The sequence below is a fragment of the Mesoplodon mirus genome (assembly GCF_964341445.2).
Source record: "Mesoplodon mirus genome assembly, chromosome: 3".
Classification (NCBI taxonomy): Eukaryota; Metazoa; Chordata; class Mammalia; order Artiodactyla; family Ziphiidae; genus Mesoplodon; species Mesoplodon mirus.
The window spans coordinates 157,703,470-157,722,897 of record NC_138978.1 but is presented as its reverse complement, the minus strand read 5'-3'; the positions used below and the strand labels follow the sequence as shown (position 1 = coordinate 157,722,897).

Here is a 19,428-nt window from a genome sequence, read left to right as displayed (position 1 = left end):
TGCCTCATTTTAAATCCTTATTCAAAACAATTCTCTCCCAATTCCATATTTTATAAGTATAAAATATTTTTAAACAAAGAAATGTCTGTTCTAGACATTTCTAGAGAACTATTTTCCCACTAGAGAAAAAAAAGTTTCGCATTTCCTCCTCTACCTCAAAAACACAAAGCAAACCCAAACAATCCAATTCCTAAAGTAGCATCTCATAGAACCCAGGGCCTGGCACAATATTTCATGCTAGTTTTCCTGCTATAAGCTGAGAACAATTTGATTATTTACATTATTGAGAAATTTGTTTAACAGGCTGCATTCATCCCAGGGCTTCCATCAGCATAGACTTGCTTAAAAAAAGGCTAGAGCAGTGGCATCTTTGAATAAGAACATCAAAGACTCTCCTCCGTCTCTCCTCCTAGTATTCTTCATCAGATTCATCCATATCTGCCCAATGGTCATAATCGTCTATTTCCTCCTCCTCCTCTTCTTTCTCTTGCATCTCTTCATGTTCATTAGGACCCATTTCCAATCGAGCTATAGACACCCTGAGTGTCGGACATGCCATATGGAACCAGGGAATGGTGACATTAAAGATCTTGTCTTTAAAGTAAAAAAAAAAAAAGGAAGATATAATATCCTTCCATACAGCGTGATGTTATATATGAATATACAACTTGTGTATTCATATACCCAGCCTGGACTGATGATTGGAAATTTACCAACAACTCCAGGTCCTTGAACTTCTTCCTCATCACCTTTATTTTTAAATTTTTTTAAAAGATTTTTTTGATGTGGGCCATTTTTTAAGTCTTTATTGAATTTGTTACACCACTGCTTCTGTTTTATGTTTTTGGTTTTTTGGCTGCAAGCCATGTGGGATCTTAGCTCCCTGACCAGGGTTCGAACCTGCACCCCCTGCACTGGAAGGCGAAGTCTTAACCACTGGACTGCCAGGAAAGTCCCTTCACATCACCTTTAGCATTTGTTATTCTCCAGTAGTGACTGTCTAACTGACAAGCCTTCTCAGGAAGTGCGTCTTTTGACATTTCAGTCCTGATTCAGTATGTGAAGAAATAGTGGGTTGGGTGTACAGAGCTGAGTTCCTGCAGAAACAATGTGGAAACTGAAACTGTAATATCCCCAGTCATTGCTACACACTCTGGATCATAAACATATCTGAAAATTTGGTCTCTGATGATAGGGAAGCCACCTGATACAACATTGTTGACATAAGAAGTAAACCAGTCAGTAAAAGTAGCACCTATGATAAACATGTTAGTAGCAGCTGGACTCCGAGCCATTTGGTCAGACATTTGGTAGTGAGGTAGGAGATAGATGGGCCCCTGGGCTGGACAGCTGGTATTTGTCAAGTGGAGTAAAACTGAAGCTTTGTTCTCACGCAGACGCTCCAAGGACAAAGCTAGTGGCAGAAGCTGAGCTCTGCTGAAGTAAAGAGATAAGATGACCACTCCTGAGGTCAAGGAAAACTTCCCTGTCTGCACATGCTCAGTAAGCCTCCTTGGGGGTCAAAAAGGGAGGGTATGCCACCCCATAGTAAGTGTGGACATACCCCCCACAGGCCTCTGGGGTGGGATCCACCTTAGCAAAAAGTTGTGCACGCATGTTGATGAGGGTCCTAGGGCAGGTCAGGTGTGAAGAAAGAAACAAGAAAATTGGCCAAAGGTAAACAAAAACCCGGAAGGACTGTCCTATATAAGTGATTTAAATCACTTCTTTATTGTGCTACTCATTTAGGACGCCCATACTCTTTCTCTCAGGGTGTGTATTTCTGCCTTGCTTCTGACTTAAATAAACAAACTGCTTCTCTGTGTGCTCACCCACATGTTATGTTGTATCTCTAATGATAAACTTTGTACCTGTTTTTACAATTTTTGCCTCCTTCAAATATTCTTGCTTTCAAACAGGGGAAAGAGCCAGGGCCACTTTGCTGCTAGCCTCTAGTGCCTGGTGGTCTAGTGGCTAGGATTCCTGGTTTTCAACTCAGGCTACGCATGTTCAATTCCTGGGCAGAGAACTAAGATCTCTCTTCAGGACCACTCATTGCTGTCTCTCCAAAATCAGTAGAAGACATCATTTTTGTTTCAGCCCTTCCACTGCTATGTACCGACTCAAACCAGTATGTATGCAAAAAGTTAAAGGGAGAAAATATTTCAGTCTCTGTCTCTTCTGGAAGCCTCCAGCAGCTGTATAGATGTCTAACAAATCCTCAGAGAGATAGTGATTAGACAGCACCATGCTTCCCAGCAACCCAGGAACCACTAACTTCTGCCCATTGTGGATATGATAGTAACATCGATAATCATCTGGAAGTGTGAAGCCCATCTGAGCTTCTGCAGCATCTAGGTCTTCCTCTTGAGCACTCTCTTTCAGAGAGAAAACCATCTGGACATCTGGGTTACAAATATTTCTTGAGATCATCCAAGGCCTTTGTAATAGCAGCATAATGGTCAATATATCTTCCTATATCAGAAATGTATCAGTGAAGAGGGATTTCCAACACTGGTTCTTCTGTGTTTTCTCTTCCTCAGGTATCAGCCAGTATTTTTTGCAATGTCTTCTCCACAGCGGATCATGACTTGATAGCTAAGTCTTTAACTGACATAGTAACAATTGATTAGGTCTCGGTAGTCCAAGAAGGATAAGATGAGGAGCAGGGGATCGGTGGGCAGTGATTCCAGGGTCAGGGGCGCTGACTGGTCTCCATGGCCGCCATCTTGCCTGGCTCCTTGCAGGCCTGGCTCCATGCCCCGCCCCTCCCAGACCCCGCGGCCACCACCCGCCTCCATGGCATTTGTAAGCTGTGCATTCTATCCATGATGTGTATCAGGTGGAGGTAGCTCGTCATTAGCTCCAAAGCCCTAGAACTCTTTTTGTCTCTAAAGAGGCAACATATAAGTGAATACTGTTGTGAATACCCAAGTGAATCAGTAAGCAATTGTGATATGATGGAATCTGCCACTGATTCCTGATATAAAATTGTGCAAGGGAAAGGAACTAACATTTATTGGGAACCAGATACTGTAAGTACATTTACATAATTAAGTCCAAACTACAGTTTTGCTGAGGTTACATATTAGCAATCTGATCTTCAGAAGAAAAAATTGAAGCTAAGGGATTAATCATCAATTTGCCTAGAGTCACGTAGCTGGTACAAGGTGGAGCTGACATTGAAATAGAGCTCTTAAAACATTTAGGCCACTGAGGATCATGCCTGCCTTTATCATAGTTCAGTAATCAACTGAACTCTTGGCTCAAGAATATACCTTAAATGCCAAGATCAAGTAGCAAATGGATGTGGTATTGGATAATCTACGTCTGTTTCCTCTGAGGTACCCAAAGTTAGAACACAGTTATTTTGTGGTCCCTTCCTCTGTACCTAGTTCAGTGATGGTCAGTAAGTCTCAGGAATCTGACTGCTCCAGTACTTCTTTCTTATGTAGTCTCAGAATTTCTGATAAAAAGGAGTTAATACTTACTAGCCACAGATTTATAGTTCTAGAACCACTGACTTAGATCATCTAATAATCTTACTTTTAATTTTTAACACACATACTACTCTAACGGGAAAAAAAAATTGACCTTACCAAAATTCATTGCAAGACATACTTCTTAGACAAGACAGTAATGAGGCAATGTCTGGTTCCTGTTAAAAGTGAAAAATAAATGATTCATAACCCAAACAAAAGTATAGACTTTATCATAAACATCATTACCCAATGCATTGTCAGTAGAACATGCTATGAGAAATATGAAATTAGACCTTTCTTTATACCTTAATTTAATTTAGTCATCACTTGAATCCTTCCTGACAGTTTAGAATCCAACCTATTTTAAAGTGGCTAGAGAAGGAGAGATACATACTCACACCTGGAAAGAGTTGCCATATTTATCCAAAGTTCACACCAGGAAGGGACCAGTGTGTTGTTTGTTTTGTTCATAGTTATATAGTTTTGTCTCCATAGACGTTTGAATTTCATGCTCAGAATTAAAAGTAGTAAAGTGCCAACAAACATCAGTGTTTCTGAGAAAGCTATGTAAGATTTCAAATCTAAATGTTGCAAACATTATTCCTTTCTTCCTTGTTTGCCTTAATCTGTTTTCCCTTCCCGTGGAAACTAGCTTTTGTTTTGAAATCTGACATAGTAATAGATTGTTGCAAAGGAAAACAGGAGAAAACAAATATTGTTTTAAAATATTGCTTATATGCCTGAGTATAATGTGTTTATTATTTTTAAGCCAAGCATTTGTTTTACTTGTTTGGAAAAATAAACTCTGTGCCACAGTGCATTGCCTGCTAGTATCTTATAGAGCCATGTATGGCTGGTCAGTTATTTTGGGGGGTGATGGGTGGAGGATAAGAATCTCATGCAAAAGACATATATAGGGTAGCATAAAATGAAATTTACTTTTCAGTAAGAGTCTGAGGGGCAGCCTGACGTAATGGAAAAAATCCTGGATTCAGAGCCAGGAGATCTGTGTAAATGAGAGGTGGTTGTGTTGGATTTCACTTTGAAATATTCTGTGACAGGAAATGGTCTTGGGAGAGGAAGGAAGAGGGACTTCTGGAGCTTCAGAGTGGGACCATGAACATTAAACAGAAAGGATAGCTCTGGACAAGGCTGTGTGATGTCCTGTCCTGTGGAAAGACTATTACTTGGGGAGAACTGGGCATGTGAATGAACCTGAGGATGTGACCTTGGAACCCTGTCTGGTTTTGGTGGGGAGTATGCTTGGTTAAGTGCAACCTAATTTCTTCCTGGAATCATCCTTACTTGTCTCTTTAAAGACTGTGAGGCCAGTCGGGGATCTATACTCTGCTGGTGGAAGTAACTGGAACCAGAGATTCAGGTGACATCACCTGGGAAATAAATGTAGGTTGAGAAAAGGAGAAAATCCAAGGTCACCCCAAAGTTCAGAGCTTGAGTAGAAACAGAGGAGCTCAAGAGTGAAAAAAAAAAAAGTCCGGTGAGGTAAGAAGAAAATTAGGAGAGTGGGTGACACTAAGGCCAAGAGAGGAAAGTGTTTCAGGAAGTAGGAGTTGGTCAATAAAGCTACATGTTGCTAAAAGTCTCAGTAAGATGGAGGCTCAGGTGTGTCCATTAGGTTTGGCAACATCAGGTTATCGGTGACCTGACTAGAAAATGGAAGAATCAGAAGCTTGACTGGAGTGATCAAGATGAGATTGGGAGGTAAGAAAGTGGAGACAGGAGGTATAACTACTCTTTTGAGGTTTTTGCTATATAGAGAAGGAAAGAAATGTGGTGAAAATTAGAGGGTACTTTGGGTCAAGGGAGGGTGATTTTTAAGACCAGATAAACTAGATCAGATGAGACGGATTCAGAAGAGTGGAAAAAATGGATGATGCTGGAGAGAGAAGGCAAAACTGCAAGGTAATGAGAGGATGTGGATCAGGAGATCCCAGTGGAGCAGGTGGGCTTTTTTTTTTTTTAGAAGAATAGACACAACTAAGTAATGTCAGGAAGGAAGGTAGAAATAATAGGTACAGAAGAAAGTAGATAAACAGAAAGACAAGGGAACACCATTTAAATTGCTTCTTATTTCTCAGGAAAATATGAGGTAGGGTCAAGGGCTAAGGTGATGTTTGAAGAGAGAGGAGGAAGTATGTAATAGTTGTCTACGAGAGTTGGAAAGCAATGTACTGGGGAAGTGTAAGTAGAGTACATGTCGGGAAGTATCAGGTAACCATTTGTGACTCTGAGTCATGAATTTATTGTGGAACTAATTAGGGGTATTAAATAGCTTTCTTTTTTGTGTGTGTGTGTTAGTTTCTGCTTTATAACAAAGTGAATCAGCTATACATATACATATATCCCCATATCTCCTCCCTCTTGCGTCTCCCTCCCTCCCACCCTCCCTATCCCACTCCTCTAGGTGGTCACAAAGCACCGAACTGATCTCCCTGTGCTATGCAGCTGCTTCCCACTAGCTATTGATTTTACATTTAGTAGTGTATATATGTCCGTGCCACTCTCTCACTTTGTCCCAGCTTACCCTTCCCCCTCCCCCTGTCCTCAAGTCCATTCTCTAGTAGATCTGCATCTTTATTCCTGTCCTGCCCCTAGGTTCTTCATAACCTTTTTTTTTTTTAGATTCCATATATATGTGTTAGCATACGGTATTTGTTTTTCTCTTTCTGACTTACTTCACTCTGTATGACAGACTCTAGGTCCACCCACCTCACTACAAATAACTCAATTTCATTTCTTTTTGCGGCTGAGTAATATTCCATTGTATATATGTGCCACATCTTCTTTATCCATTCATCTGTCGATGGACACTTAGGTTGCTTCCATGTCCTGGCTATTGTAAATAGAGCTGCAATGAACATTGTGGTACATGACTGTTTTTGAATTATGGTTTTCTCAGGGTATATGCCCAGTAGTGGGATTGCTGGGTGGTATGGTAGTTCTATTTTTAGTTTTTTCAGGAACATCCATACTGTTCTCCATAGTGGCTGTATCAGTTTACATTTCCCACCAGCAGTGCAAGAGGGTTCCCTTTTCTCCACACCCTCTCCAATGGCATTTTTCACAGAACTAGAACAAAAAATTTCACAATTTGTATGGAAACACAAAAGACCCCGAATAGCCAAAGCAATCTTGAGAAAGAAAAACGGAGCTGGAGGAATCAGGCTCCCTGACTTCAGACTATACTACAAAGCTACAGTAATCAAGACAGTCTGGTCCTGGCACAAAAACAGAAATATAGATCAATAGAACAGGATAGAAAGCTCAGAGGTAAACCCACGCACATATGGTCACCTTATTTTTGATGAAGGAGGCAAGAATATACAATGGAGAAAAGACAGCCTCTTCAATAAATGGTGCTGGGAAAACTGGACAGCTACATGTAAAAGAATGAAATTAGAACACTCCCTAACACCATACACATAAATAGTTTTCTCTATCAAACTTCAGTTTCTAGAATGTGGCCAGAGTTGAGTTTAAGCAGATTTGATGTTCCAGGCAAGTAGGAAGGAGGGAGAGAGGGGGAGAGTGATTTTCTGCGCTTGGAAGATAATGAGGACATGAAGGGTGATGAGCTGAGAAAAAGTCATTGGTAAGTGGGGGAGTGATCAGGACATTGATATATGTGCTCTATAAGGAAGTAGAAGTGAGCGAATTGTAGGCCTATGGTATGGGCTTCAAACGAGCTGGGTATTTTAAAGAAAAAAAAGGGCAAATGAAAGCTTTGAAAGTAGCACTGGGAGCTAGGAGGATACCAACCAGCATCTGAAGTTCATGGGCTATAAAGAAAAAAGCAAACTCTGCTTTTATCCTTAGGAAGAATAAGATTTCAATTAGAGAAAGAAGGTGAAAGAACCATTCAGAGAAAGGGAAGACAGACTGGGGGTTCCATATGGCCCAGTGAAGAAGAGGGTAGAGAAGAATGGAGAGGGTGGACATAGGACTATGGGATCCAGACTGGAGGGCAATGGGTGGATGAATGATAGGACATTAGAGTTCTGAGAGTGGTTGAACAGAAAGGGATATAAGGCATGAGAGGTTAGTCTTGATGGCCTCTTAATGGAAGACCCAGCAGTTCAGATCTGTCTCATAATATAACTATAAGGAACAGGGAACTGTGGACAAAAGATACTGTACAGGCTTCCTTGGGTTTCTGGACTCTATTGGGGGTTATTACTACTAACTAGCTGCATGCCCTAGTTTTGCATGGGCAAGTTCTTGTCTGGCTCTCACTTTATTCATGTACAAAGTGAGTCACTTCCCAGGACTCATATGCTGTTTTCATTTTCTGAAATGACCTTTACTTTGTTGCCAGGCTGTTGAAATCCTAACCATTCTTTAAGAATCCTCTCAGAAACCATCTCTACCATTAGGCTTTTCTCAGTTTCATCACCCATTTCAACCAGATGTGAGCTTTATGTTTTCAGAATCACCGTAACACTGTCTGAACCATCCCAATGGCAGATATCAGTCTTCCAAATAATACAGTTATTTGTGTTTATCTCTCATCCTTGTTAAAAACTCCATGAGATAGGAAATGCAATACATTCTTTTTGCTCAAGTAGATGCTCAGTAAGTGACTTTCGAATGAAGTCACTTACTGAGTCAGTAAAGCATACTTCTGGAGGACACAACAGTATTGAAGTAACAGAGACTATTAGAAAGAAAAAGTGAAAAATACCTTGTATGATACTTCAAATTTGCATGGGACATTTCGGTAAGTAGAAAATGCAAATTTACTAGGTCTAAGAGTTGTTTGTATACCTCTTGCTACAAACTTGAAGCAATTACAGATACAGTAAAGCTATTAATAGGGGCTTAAGGAATCCTGTCATGTTAAATGGAAAATAACAGAGGAAGAAAGGAGGTGAAAATTCATATATTTAAAGACTATTGGAAATACAAGGAAAGCTAACTGAAAGACATAATATAATTCCTAGGCTTTAAAAAATGCCAATGTAGAATTTGTACTAATACAAATTAGTGAAGAATTTCTCTAGGCAAATGGTTGCCTAAAAATGTATCTGTATTGGGAAGCGTATTAGTTACTGGTCTGTGAAATTGCATGACATGATTTGGAATGTGATGTTGCTTTGTCTGTTAAGCAGAGTATTTTTTAAAAAAATTATTTACAGGCTACATTTTAAAAACCGAAATATAATTGACAGTTAAAAATAGTATATGTGGGCTTCCCTGGTGGTGCAGTGGTTGAGAGTCCACCTGCCGATGCAGGGGACACAGGTTCGTGTCCCGGTCTGGGAAGATCCCACACGCCGTGGAGCGGCTAGGCCCGTGAGCCATGGCTGATGAGCCTGTGCATCTGGAGCCTGTGCTCTGCAACGGGAGAAGCCACAGCAGTGAGAGGCCTGCGTACAGAAAAAAAAAAAAATAGTATATGCTTAAGGCATACAGTGTGATGATTTAATATACATGTACATCGCTAAATAATCACCGTAATCAAGCTAATAACATGTCCACTGATACAGGCTACCTTTGAACCAAGGCCAAATCTATCCTTTTTTTGGGCGCTGGGTGTGGAATTAATTAGACTTAATACTGACGAAAATAGGGTGGGACTATGTAATTTTTTATACAATTTTTAAAGGTTACACTCCATTTACAGTTATTACAAAATAGTGTAAATGGATTATTTTAGTAGCTGTATTTTTTGAATCCAGAGTTGAGTCACATGGTCTGACAAAAAAAAATAGTGTACTTATTGGGACCAATGGGACATAATGTTGGAAACTGGAAGTGTTGGGAAATTCCAGAAGTTTATGTTGTGTAACAATTCCACCACCATCACTACCACCACCACCACCACCACCAAAAATAGTAACATTTTCTGAGCCCTTACTATGTGTCAGTCTCTATTCTGCTTTACATGTTGTACCAGTAAGAATTCAACCAGAGACACAGAGCCAGTAGGAGATATAATATATATTAAGAGATTTATTTTGAGGAATTGCCATATGGGATTGTGGGGGGTCCATAGGCTGGGTTGTTAGGAAGGACAGACAAGCTGGAACTCTTGTGTGTGAGCTGAAGCTGCATCCACAAACAGAATTTCCTCCTTCTCTGGGGTGACTCAGGTCTGCTCATAAGGCCTTTCAACTGATTAAATCTGGCCCATTCAGATTCTCGAGGATAATCTCCCTTTCTTAAAATTACTTGGTTATGGACTTCCATCACATCTACAAAATGACCTTCAGAGCAACATTTAGATTAATGTTTGCTTGAATAACTGGACACTGTAGCCCAGCTAAATTGTTAGATAAAACATGTATTATCTGATTTAACCCTCAAAAGAATTCCTCTGAAGCAATTCACACAAATGACAAATCTTGGAGCAAGGGTTTGAATCCAGGGATTGATGTAGGGCCCTGGGATTATATACCATGCTGGAGTGCATTGTAGGAGAGAAACTAAAGCCATACATAGCTTTTCCTCTGAAACATCTCTTGGGACAGGCCCCTTGTATTTCCTAGAGAGCAATCAATCCCTTATAACTAGGATTGGTGGCTGCTCTCAGGCTGTCACATGGAGGATATTATTCAACACCCAAGTTATAGTGATAAAAATAATTTAAATTCATTAGCTCCCTGGAAATTGCTTAGTTCCCTTAGTTTCATTCAAAGGGTACAAGGGAAACCAAGCAGTTTGTCTTTGTCATCCTGTTTACCCCTCGATACATTTTACTAAGACCATGAATGTAAAAATTGATATTGAGACAAGTATTAAGCTTAAGTTAAAATTCAGGTGATGACTATAGAGGGTTTATTTTAATCTAAATCTTTCTTAGCTATAATAAGAAAGAGCAGACCATCTGGTAGAAAGAGTAGAACGAGATGGAAATGCAACAGAACTGTGAACAGAAAGGGCAGTCCAGTAACTGAACTGTAGATGGGGGTGGATCGGCATGTGGTGACTGTCTCTGCTTGAGCCTCTGGCTGCATACGAGTCTTGGGGGTCCTGGTGGAGAGGCTAAGATTGGCTGGTGTCAGGGTGGACCCTTCAAAACCCATAGGTAGGTTTTGGAAAGTACTGTTGGTTTCCAGCCCAGTGTCCTGCTGAGGCTGGGATCTATCTTCTCTGGGCTTTCCTGGGACCACGCTCTTTCTCTCTTCCAGATCCCCTACTGATTGGATTTTACCTCTCAGGAAGTGCATTCTCCTTCAGGGTCTCAGTTAGATACTCTGACAAACAACAAGGGCAACAAAAGCACAAACACTTTGCTCCTGTGTCTGTGACAGACTCTGCATGCCTTACTTTGATTGCAAGCTTTCTTGAGCACTGCTCTTCCTAAAAGGGAAGAACTATGTGAGTAGGCTGACTATTGACCCCCAAAGATAGCAGATCCTAACCTCTGGAACCTGTAAATGTTACCATAGATGGAGAAAGGGTCTTTGAAGATGTGATTAAATAAAAGATCTTGAAATGTGAGATTATTTTGTATTATCTAGGTGGGCCCTAACTCCAATCTGAAGTGTCCTTATAAGAGAGAAGGAGGGCTTCCCTGGTGGCGCAGTGGTTGAGAGTCCGCCTGCCGATGCAGGGGACACGGGTTCGTGCCCTGGTCTGGGAAGATCCCACATGCCGCGGAGCGGCTGGGCCCGTGAGCCATGGCCGCTGAGCCTGCGCATCCGGAGCCTGTGCTCCTCAACGGGAGAGGCCACAACAGTGAGAGGCCCGCGTACTGCCAAAAAAAAAAAATAATAAGAGAGAAGGAGATGTGACACAGAGAAGGAGAGGGTAGTGTGAACACAGAAATGGACAGGAGTGATGCAGCCACAAGCCAAGGAATGCCAGCAGCCATGGGGAGATGGACAGGGAAGAACAGATTCTCCTCTAGAATCTCTGGAGGGCTCTAGGGAAGATGGTGCTCAAGTGATACTGATTTTGGACTTCTGGCCTCCAGAACTGTGAGAGAATAAGTTTCTGTTGTTTTAAACTGCCAAACTTGTGGTATTTTGTTACAGCAACCCCAGGAAACTAATACAGCATCCTAACTTTTCCTTCATATGACTCCTAATATCTCATCATCTCTATTAAGTCCTCTGTGAAAAAATAAAGAATCCTCATAGCGATTCTACACCTCATCCAGTACTCTATTTACTTGATCTTCAGGAGAAAACTCAAATGTTTATTGGTTTGTTGTATTGTATTTATTCTTTGTTTGTTATAAGCTAAAGAATGGAAGGGAAGTTTTCATTCGCTTTGTGAAATAGCCAACATAATGCTCTATAGACACTGTTTTAATGATAAGAACATGTAGAAGACTTTAAAAGAGAAAGAATTATGAGAATAATGGTGTTTGGCCTTCAAATCAATACCTGGAAAAGGCCATCTGTCTCTTTCTTTTCTTATTGTTGCTACTGATTCCTGGCTCTGTTACTTATGCTGATGGAAAGGTTTCTATTGTTCATCAATTATTACAGCTCTTTTAGCTCAATGGCTTACTTAGTATTGCAATTCTCTGTATTAAATGCCTTGAATCAGTTTTTAGGCCAATGACCCAATGGTAATAACAATAATAACACCAACAATAATAATGTAAAAGTGGGCTTTATACTATTTTATGTCACTTACCACAAGAACCTATAAAGGAAGTACTCCTGTAGATGAGAAAACTGAGGTTCAAAGCATTTAAGTGACTTATCCAAGGTCAGAGCTAGTAAAGGGCAGAGCTGTATGCTTAACAATGACATGATGCAGTTTTTAAATCTTAAATCGTTCAATCTCATTCAATAATGATCACAGATCAGTATCCCAGATACAGCTCAGGCACTTCAACTCACTCCCCCTTGGAAAATGGTCCCCCCGGTCCCTCTCTCCACTCCCCACTTTCCAGAAAGGCTGGGACAGCCGTCTCTGAGACCTAAATCAGGTTCCAGGCATGAGGTCTAGGGAGTCTTGGGAATATGATATAATTTGTAGCAACTGGTCCAGTCCTCTCCTCACCCTCCTTTTCTCAACTCTGCTTAAACCTCTTTCCCTGAGGATTTGCATGTATCAGTGTACATATGATCCCACTTGGATTATTCTACAGCTGAATTTAGAGCTAGAAGAGGTCTTAAAAATATTTAGTTCAAACAACCCCTTTGACAGATGAGAAAAACCACATTAAAAAATACAGAAGATTTTAAGAGAAACAGAATTATGAGAATAAAAAGTTAAAAAATAAAAAGACAACTCTCCTCTTTCATTAGAATGGATTTCGGATTAGAATGGCCTGCTTGTCCAGTTGCTAATGTAAGTTAAAGTGGCAAATGTAAAGTAAGCAAGGTTATTCTATGACATTCAGAGTTTTCTGATTATCAGTACAATCTTTTTTTGCAGATCAATGCATTTTAGCATTTTATTACAACATGTAGAGTGTACTTAGATCCTTTAATTATCCATCTTATATTACACTCTTAGGCATGCTTTAGGATACAGATCTTTGGAACAGCTAATCTGAATACCAATGATTTGGTTAGGGTCTTAATTCCTAGAGAAGATAGGTTCATTTGAATTTCCAATTTAGGATATTATTTCATCTTGTTTTGTTTAAAATATCTTGATTGGTAAAATTTGTGATAATTTGGCTTTTCTGTACTCCCAAATTAAAGAATTTACAAGAGAAGCAAAAGTCAAAGAGATGTGTTCAATATACGAGACAATATTAAAAATCAGTTCATTTAAACAGCAACATTGAGAATTTATAGTATCGCAAATAACACTTTATTTTTCTCAAATCTGGATTTGATAGATGACTTGGCCACATCTGTTACTCTGCATGAGCACCCCTAACATGAATTCTGTCTTACAGGAAGGGAGCCACTGATTTACTGTACATTTAGAGTGGCTTTATTATGTGTACAGAAAGTTTTATGTAAAAGGATGTTAACTGCAAATGCTAGGAAATTGCCCAAGTGCTCATTAATAAGGAACTGGTTAATATAATATAAATCTATAAAATGGAACATTCCATTAAAAATGCAGTAGCTATATATATGTATATATGTATCTGTGTATATATATATATATATATTATACATATAGGTGGTGTAATCCTCAAGACATATTTTTAAGTGAGAAATGAAAGATGGAGAAAAGTCTATACAGAACACTGCTATTTGTGTTTTTAATTAAAAATTTACTTTTCATTTTGAAATAATTTTATATTTACAAACAGTTGCAAAACTGGCATGAGAATTCCTGTTTATCCTTCACCTAGTTTCCCCCAAAGTTAACAATTTACGTGACTGTGGTACAGTGATCAAAACTAGGAAATGATCATTGATGCAATTCTATTAACGAATCTGCAGACTTTTTGCCATTTTTTTCAGTTCTTCCACTACTGTCCTTTAGGGTACTTTGATCTGGGGCAGCATCTCCAGTTCATCAGCCTTTGCCTTTCATGACCTTGATCCTTTTGAAGAGCATTCATCACATATTTTGTACAGTGTTCCTCAGATGGGTCTTTCTAATGTTTTCTTGTGATTTGACTCAGGTTACAAATTTTGGAGGGTCAGAATATTGTAGAAGTGGTGTTGTGTACCTCACTGTTCATATCTGGAGACACCTCTCATTGCTGGAGGTGTCAACTTGATCACTTGGTTAAGATGGTGTCTTCCAGAGTTCTCCATGGTCAAATTATTATATTTTCCTCTTTTATTAATAAGTACCTTATGGGGAGTTAATTTGAGACTGTGTGAATATCCTGTTATTTATCATACTTTCTTGTCTACTAATTTGAGCAGCCATTAATGATTTTTGCCTGAAACAATTGTTACTGTGATGTTTCCATTTGTGTTTTTAAAAGTGACGTACACACCTATGCCTGTGTCTACATAAAATATCTTGGGAATGATATATCAGAAACTGCAAAAAGTGATTAGCTCTGGGGAAGAGAATTGGGGAAGAGGGCAGCTAGATAGCCAACTCAGGGAGATGTTTCACCATGTAACCTTTTATGCAGTGTGAGTTTACCAGGTTCATATCTTATGATTTGGGGAGGGATAGTGGTAGGATCAAATCTGTTGATTTAAAAAATAAAATCATCTTTTCTAGTGACATAAGAATACTGTTTACTATCAAATTAATTTATGATAAAAATTACTTGGAGAGAAGTGAAATTCTACTTAACAAAAAGGATTTTGCTATTTTCTTAAATACAAATTAGAGACTGTTTCATAATATTATCTGAAATCATAACTACTTGGGTTTGTGATCCAGAACTGTAGCTAGCTGGTAAATTTTATCCCTAAAATATAAACAGCATTAAAATTTCACTTATTGAAAATTGTGATAGATTTTTAAACTAGGTCTGTATTGTATAATCATCTTTTGGTATAAATATTAATTCTAAAGAAACATCAGTTCAGGAACAGAATATGGCACTCCTACTATTGAGAGAAGTCATGCTGAGCAAGCGTTTTAGAATTTTATTTGTAACGTTCTGATATATTTCTTTTCACAACTAAGAAAAAAAATGCTTAAAAAATTCCAGGTCTTACATTAACTATAATTTCTTATCACAATCATTATTCTAAGAGAAGTTTTGGAACCGTTCAGAAAATTTTAGAAACACTGACTTTTCTTGAGCTCTGCTGGTCAAATATGCTATGTCTATGCTACTTGTATAACTGATGGAATACCAGTCTTCCCAGTTTGTGAGCAAAATGGGTGACATTTATATTTGTAACATGGATGTCTATGCCTCTCTTCACCAGAGGGCTCCTCCTTTTTTTTTTTTTTTTTTCGGTATGCGGGCCTCTCACTGTTGTGGCCCCTCCCGTTGCGGAGCACAGGCTCTGGACGCGCAGGCTCAGCAGCCGTGGCTCACGGGCCCAGCCGCTCCGCGGCATGTGGGATCCTCCCAGACCGGGGCATGAACCCATGTCCCCTGCATCGGCAGGCGGACTCTCAACCACTGCACCACCAGGGAGTGGTTTAACATGTAAAACCACTCCTCCTTTGACATGTAAAAGTAAGTAGGAGGCTTGATCTTATAGATTTCTTGAGTTATCCACACAGAAGTCTCTTCAATGCCTTATGTGATTTCCCAGCATTCCAAGTTCCTCCATGACCCCCAATGGTGATACTGTTGACTCTTGTTCTGTTCTGTTTCTCTGTCATCCTTGGCTGTGATGATGCCATCTCACTAAAACCACTAGAGAGTCATGAGGGGAAAGTGTGTGAGTGTGTGTGTGTGTGTGTGTGTGCACGTGCAATTACTTTGTTTCTTTAACCTTCCTGAGACTTGTGTAATAGTTAAAATAACACTGTCAAATAGATTTTTCTGCAGTGGTGGGTATGTTCTATACAACTGGCACTGCCTGATACAGTAGTCACTAACCATATGTGACTAATAAACACTTGAACTGTAGCTAGTGCAACTGGAAAATAAAATTTTAACTTCATTTAATTTTATTAAAATTTAAGTGTTCACGCGTGACTAATGGTTACTGTAGTGGACAGCACAAATTGAAAGCATGGTTTCTGGAATCTGATTATTGCCAGCTGTGTGATCTTGGGTCAGCCTAATTTTTCTCATCTGTTGGATGGAGGTAATTATGTACCTACTTCATAGGCTTGGTCTGAGGATTAAATGATATGTGTGGAGCACAATGCTTGCTTTATGAAAAGGGATCAATAATACTTAGCTGCTGTTTATTATACAGATTACCACAGCTCCAATCCTTCTTATTTGCAGGAGTGTTTCATCTTTTTAGAAGATGACCTGCTCTAAGTATTTGTAAGTTTCCCTTTGATGCACACTGTGGCCAGGAATTAATGCTTTTAATGCTTCTTCGCTATCACCTTGCTGCTGGGGTTGGGAAAGGAAGTTAGTGAATGTTTCTTAGTGAACTGACCCACCTGCAGGTCTTGAAACCCCATTTGCTTCCATGGTTCCCTCTGACCCTAATGTGTCCATGGTGAGAAAAAGGTCATATTCCCCTTCAATATTAGGCCCAGTCAGAAGAATCCCCAAACAAGGGTATTGGGGCCCCAAATGAGCACTTTAATACAACAGCTCTTTCAGTTTATACACAGACACTTTCTCCAAGGCACTTATATAGAGGACAACTTTTAACAAGTTCTGGCAGCTGCTGCATACTGTGTCCATGCCACTATGCCCAAGGACTATGAAACCCTCAACCACCATGGTGAATTTCCACTTGGGATGTCTGTTTTTCTGTCTTCACACTGATGTCCTAACATCCCTGGGGGTAAGCCCTGTGACTTTCAACGGAGTGAATATGGGTCCTCGGCTTTTTACTCCCATGAGACTTCTCATCTCTAAATAATTTATAGCAAAATGGATTAAGTGGGAGGAGAGACCACATTTAACTCTACCTGGTAGCATCTGAGGCCCAAATGCAAATGGCCCTACTGGGGGAAGATGAAGAGCCTCAGAGTCTTCACGTCCTCTAATGTTTGACGTTTCCTGACTTAGTCCCTGAGAACCTTAGCCCCGTTCTTTTGTGATTCCTTCCACTAAGCAGTGAACTTTCCTAAACAATTACCAAAATAGGAGGGTATTCATCTCACAGTAAATTCTTCTTAACTTAGGGGTTTATTGATATCTGAATAGATTTCAAGGCAGTCCTAGAGAGATATTTGCTTTACAGGATAATTGTGAAATATTAAATATGAATTCACTATGCTAGCAATAGGAATTCTGTCTGTTCAAAAGCGGGAGGTATATATGTTTCAATCACTTTTTTAAAAAAGTAGTGGTGGTATGTTTCCACCTATTGGTTTTTGAGGCTTGTCTCTCCAAATGCTTGCTTGAACAAAGAAATAATCAGTAGCTATTATTGTGTATAGAAGGAAAAAAAATTCAATCATTTGTGATATGCAATAGGGAGGAGTATTTTGAAAATGCATTTTAGTTATAACACAATGAATATATAATGACAATGATTCCCTGAATTTAACCCTATGGGTTATGTGCATTAAGCACTATTTCAACAATAAAGTAAGAAATTCAAGAAAATTCTGTTTGTAAAAGACCCATAATAATACAAAAGTGAGGGCTGCTGAAGGAAAAATAATATAAAACATCCTTTCACAACTCATTTACTTTGTAATTATTAGTTAATGATCCCATATTTTTTGGATTGAATTTCTTTTTGGGGGGGGGAATTAAAAGAAATTTTATTTATTTTTTTATTAATTTTTATTGTAGTATGGTTGCTTTACAATGTTGTGTTAGCCTCCACTGCACAACAAAATGAATCAGCCATACACATACAGATATCCCCTCCCTTTTGGACTTCCCTCCCATTTAGGTTACCACAGTGCATTAGGTAGAGTTCCTTGTGTTATAAAGTATGTTCCCATCAGTTGTCTATATTATACATAGTATCAATAATGTATATGTGTCAATCCCAGTCTAGCAATTCCTCCCTCCCTACCCCTTTCCCCCTTCCCTTGGTATATTCTATGTCTCTATTTCTGCTTTGCAAATAAGATCATCTATACCATTTTTCTAGATTCCACATTTATGCGTTATTATATGATATTTGCTTTTCTCTTTCTGATTTACTTCATTCTGTATGACAGTCTCTAGGTCCATCCACATTTCTACAAGTAGCCTAATTTCATTCCTTTTTATGGCTAATATTCCATTGTATATATGTACCACATCTTCTTTATCCATTACTCTGTTGATGGACCTTTAGGTTGCTTCCCTGTCCTGGCTATTGTAAATAGTGCTGCTGTGAACATGGGGGTGCATGTTTCTTTTTGAATTATGGTATTCTCTGGGTATATGCCCAGTAGTGGGATGGTTGGGTCATACAGTAGTTCTATTTTTAGATTTTTAAGGAACCTCCATATTGTTCTCCATAGTGGCTGTATCAATTTACATTCCCACCAACAGTGTATGAGTGTTCCCTTTTCTTCACACCCTCTCCAGCATTTATTGTTTGTAGATTTTTTGATGATGGCCATTTGGACCAGGTGAGGTGATACCTCATTGTAGTTTTGATTTGCATTTCTCTAATAATTATTGATGTTGAGCATCTTTTCATGTGTTTGTTGGCCATCGGTATGTTTTCTTTGGAGAAATGTCTATTTAGGTCTTCTGCCCATTTTTTGATTGGGTTGTTTGTTTTTTTGATATTGACCTGTATGAGCTGCTTGTATATTTTGGAGATTAGTCCTTTGTCAGTTGCTTTGTTTGCAAATATTTTCTCCCATTCTGAGGGTTGTCTTTTCATCTTACTTATGGTTTCCTTTGTTGTGCAAAAGCTTTTAAGTTTAATTAGGTCCCATTTGTTTATTTTGATTTTAATTTTCATTACTCTAGGAGGTCAGTCAAAAAAGATATTTCTGAGATTTATGTCAAAGAGTGTTTGGCCTATGTTTTCCTCTTGAGAGTTTTATAGTGTCTGGTCTTACATTTAGGTCTTTAATCCATTTGGAGTTTATTTTTGCATATGGTGTTAGGAAATGTTCTAATTTCATTCTTTTACATGTAGCTGTCCAGTTTTCCTATCCCCACTATTGAAGAGGCTGTCTTTTCTCCATTGTATATTCTTACCTCCTTTGTCATAGATTAGGTGACCATAGGTACATGGGTTTGGATTGACTTTCTTTTGAAATTTCCTTTATGTATTTTTTATGTTTTGATTTCATGTGTAGTATTCATAATTCTTGGGTATATGAGGAGGAGATTTTATGAATAAAAGTTAATACTACTGTTTCAAGGGAGAAGAACTATTAAAATTTTACAATACTGTTTAATCAAAAAATGCCTTTAATTACAGAGGAATATATGGTCAAAGCCAGAATATGGATGGTAGAATATTTACTTTTACAAACCTACTGAAACCTGGGGATTATTATTTTTTTCTCTACTTTTATTCTAGGACTCCAATTAACATATATTTTACATATCTCTATATTCTTCCACAGGTTACTGAGGTTC

General features: G+C 38.9%; 1 pseudogene across 1 annotated transcript; it reads right to left on the bottom strand.

Moving 5' to 3' along the window:
* Positions 1-409: 409 nt before the first annotated feature.
* On the bottom strand, positions 410-2,812 carry LOC309799303 (F-box only protein 3-like; annotated as a pseudogene). The gene is made up of 4 exons: positions 2,625-2,812; positions 2,102-2,538; positions 968-1,350; positions 410-749 (listed from the first exon to the last, which is right to left on the bottom strand). The product of its transcript is annotated as an F-box only protein 3-like (transcript).
* Between the last annotated feature and the right edge of the window lie 16,616 nt (positions 2,813-19,428).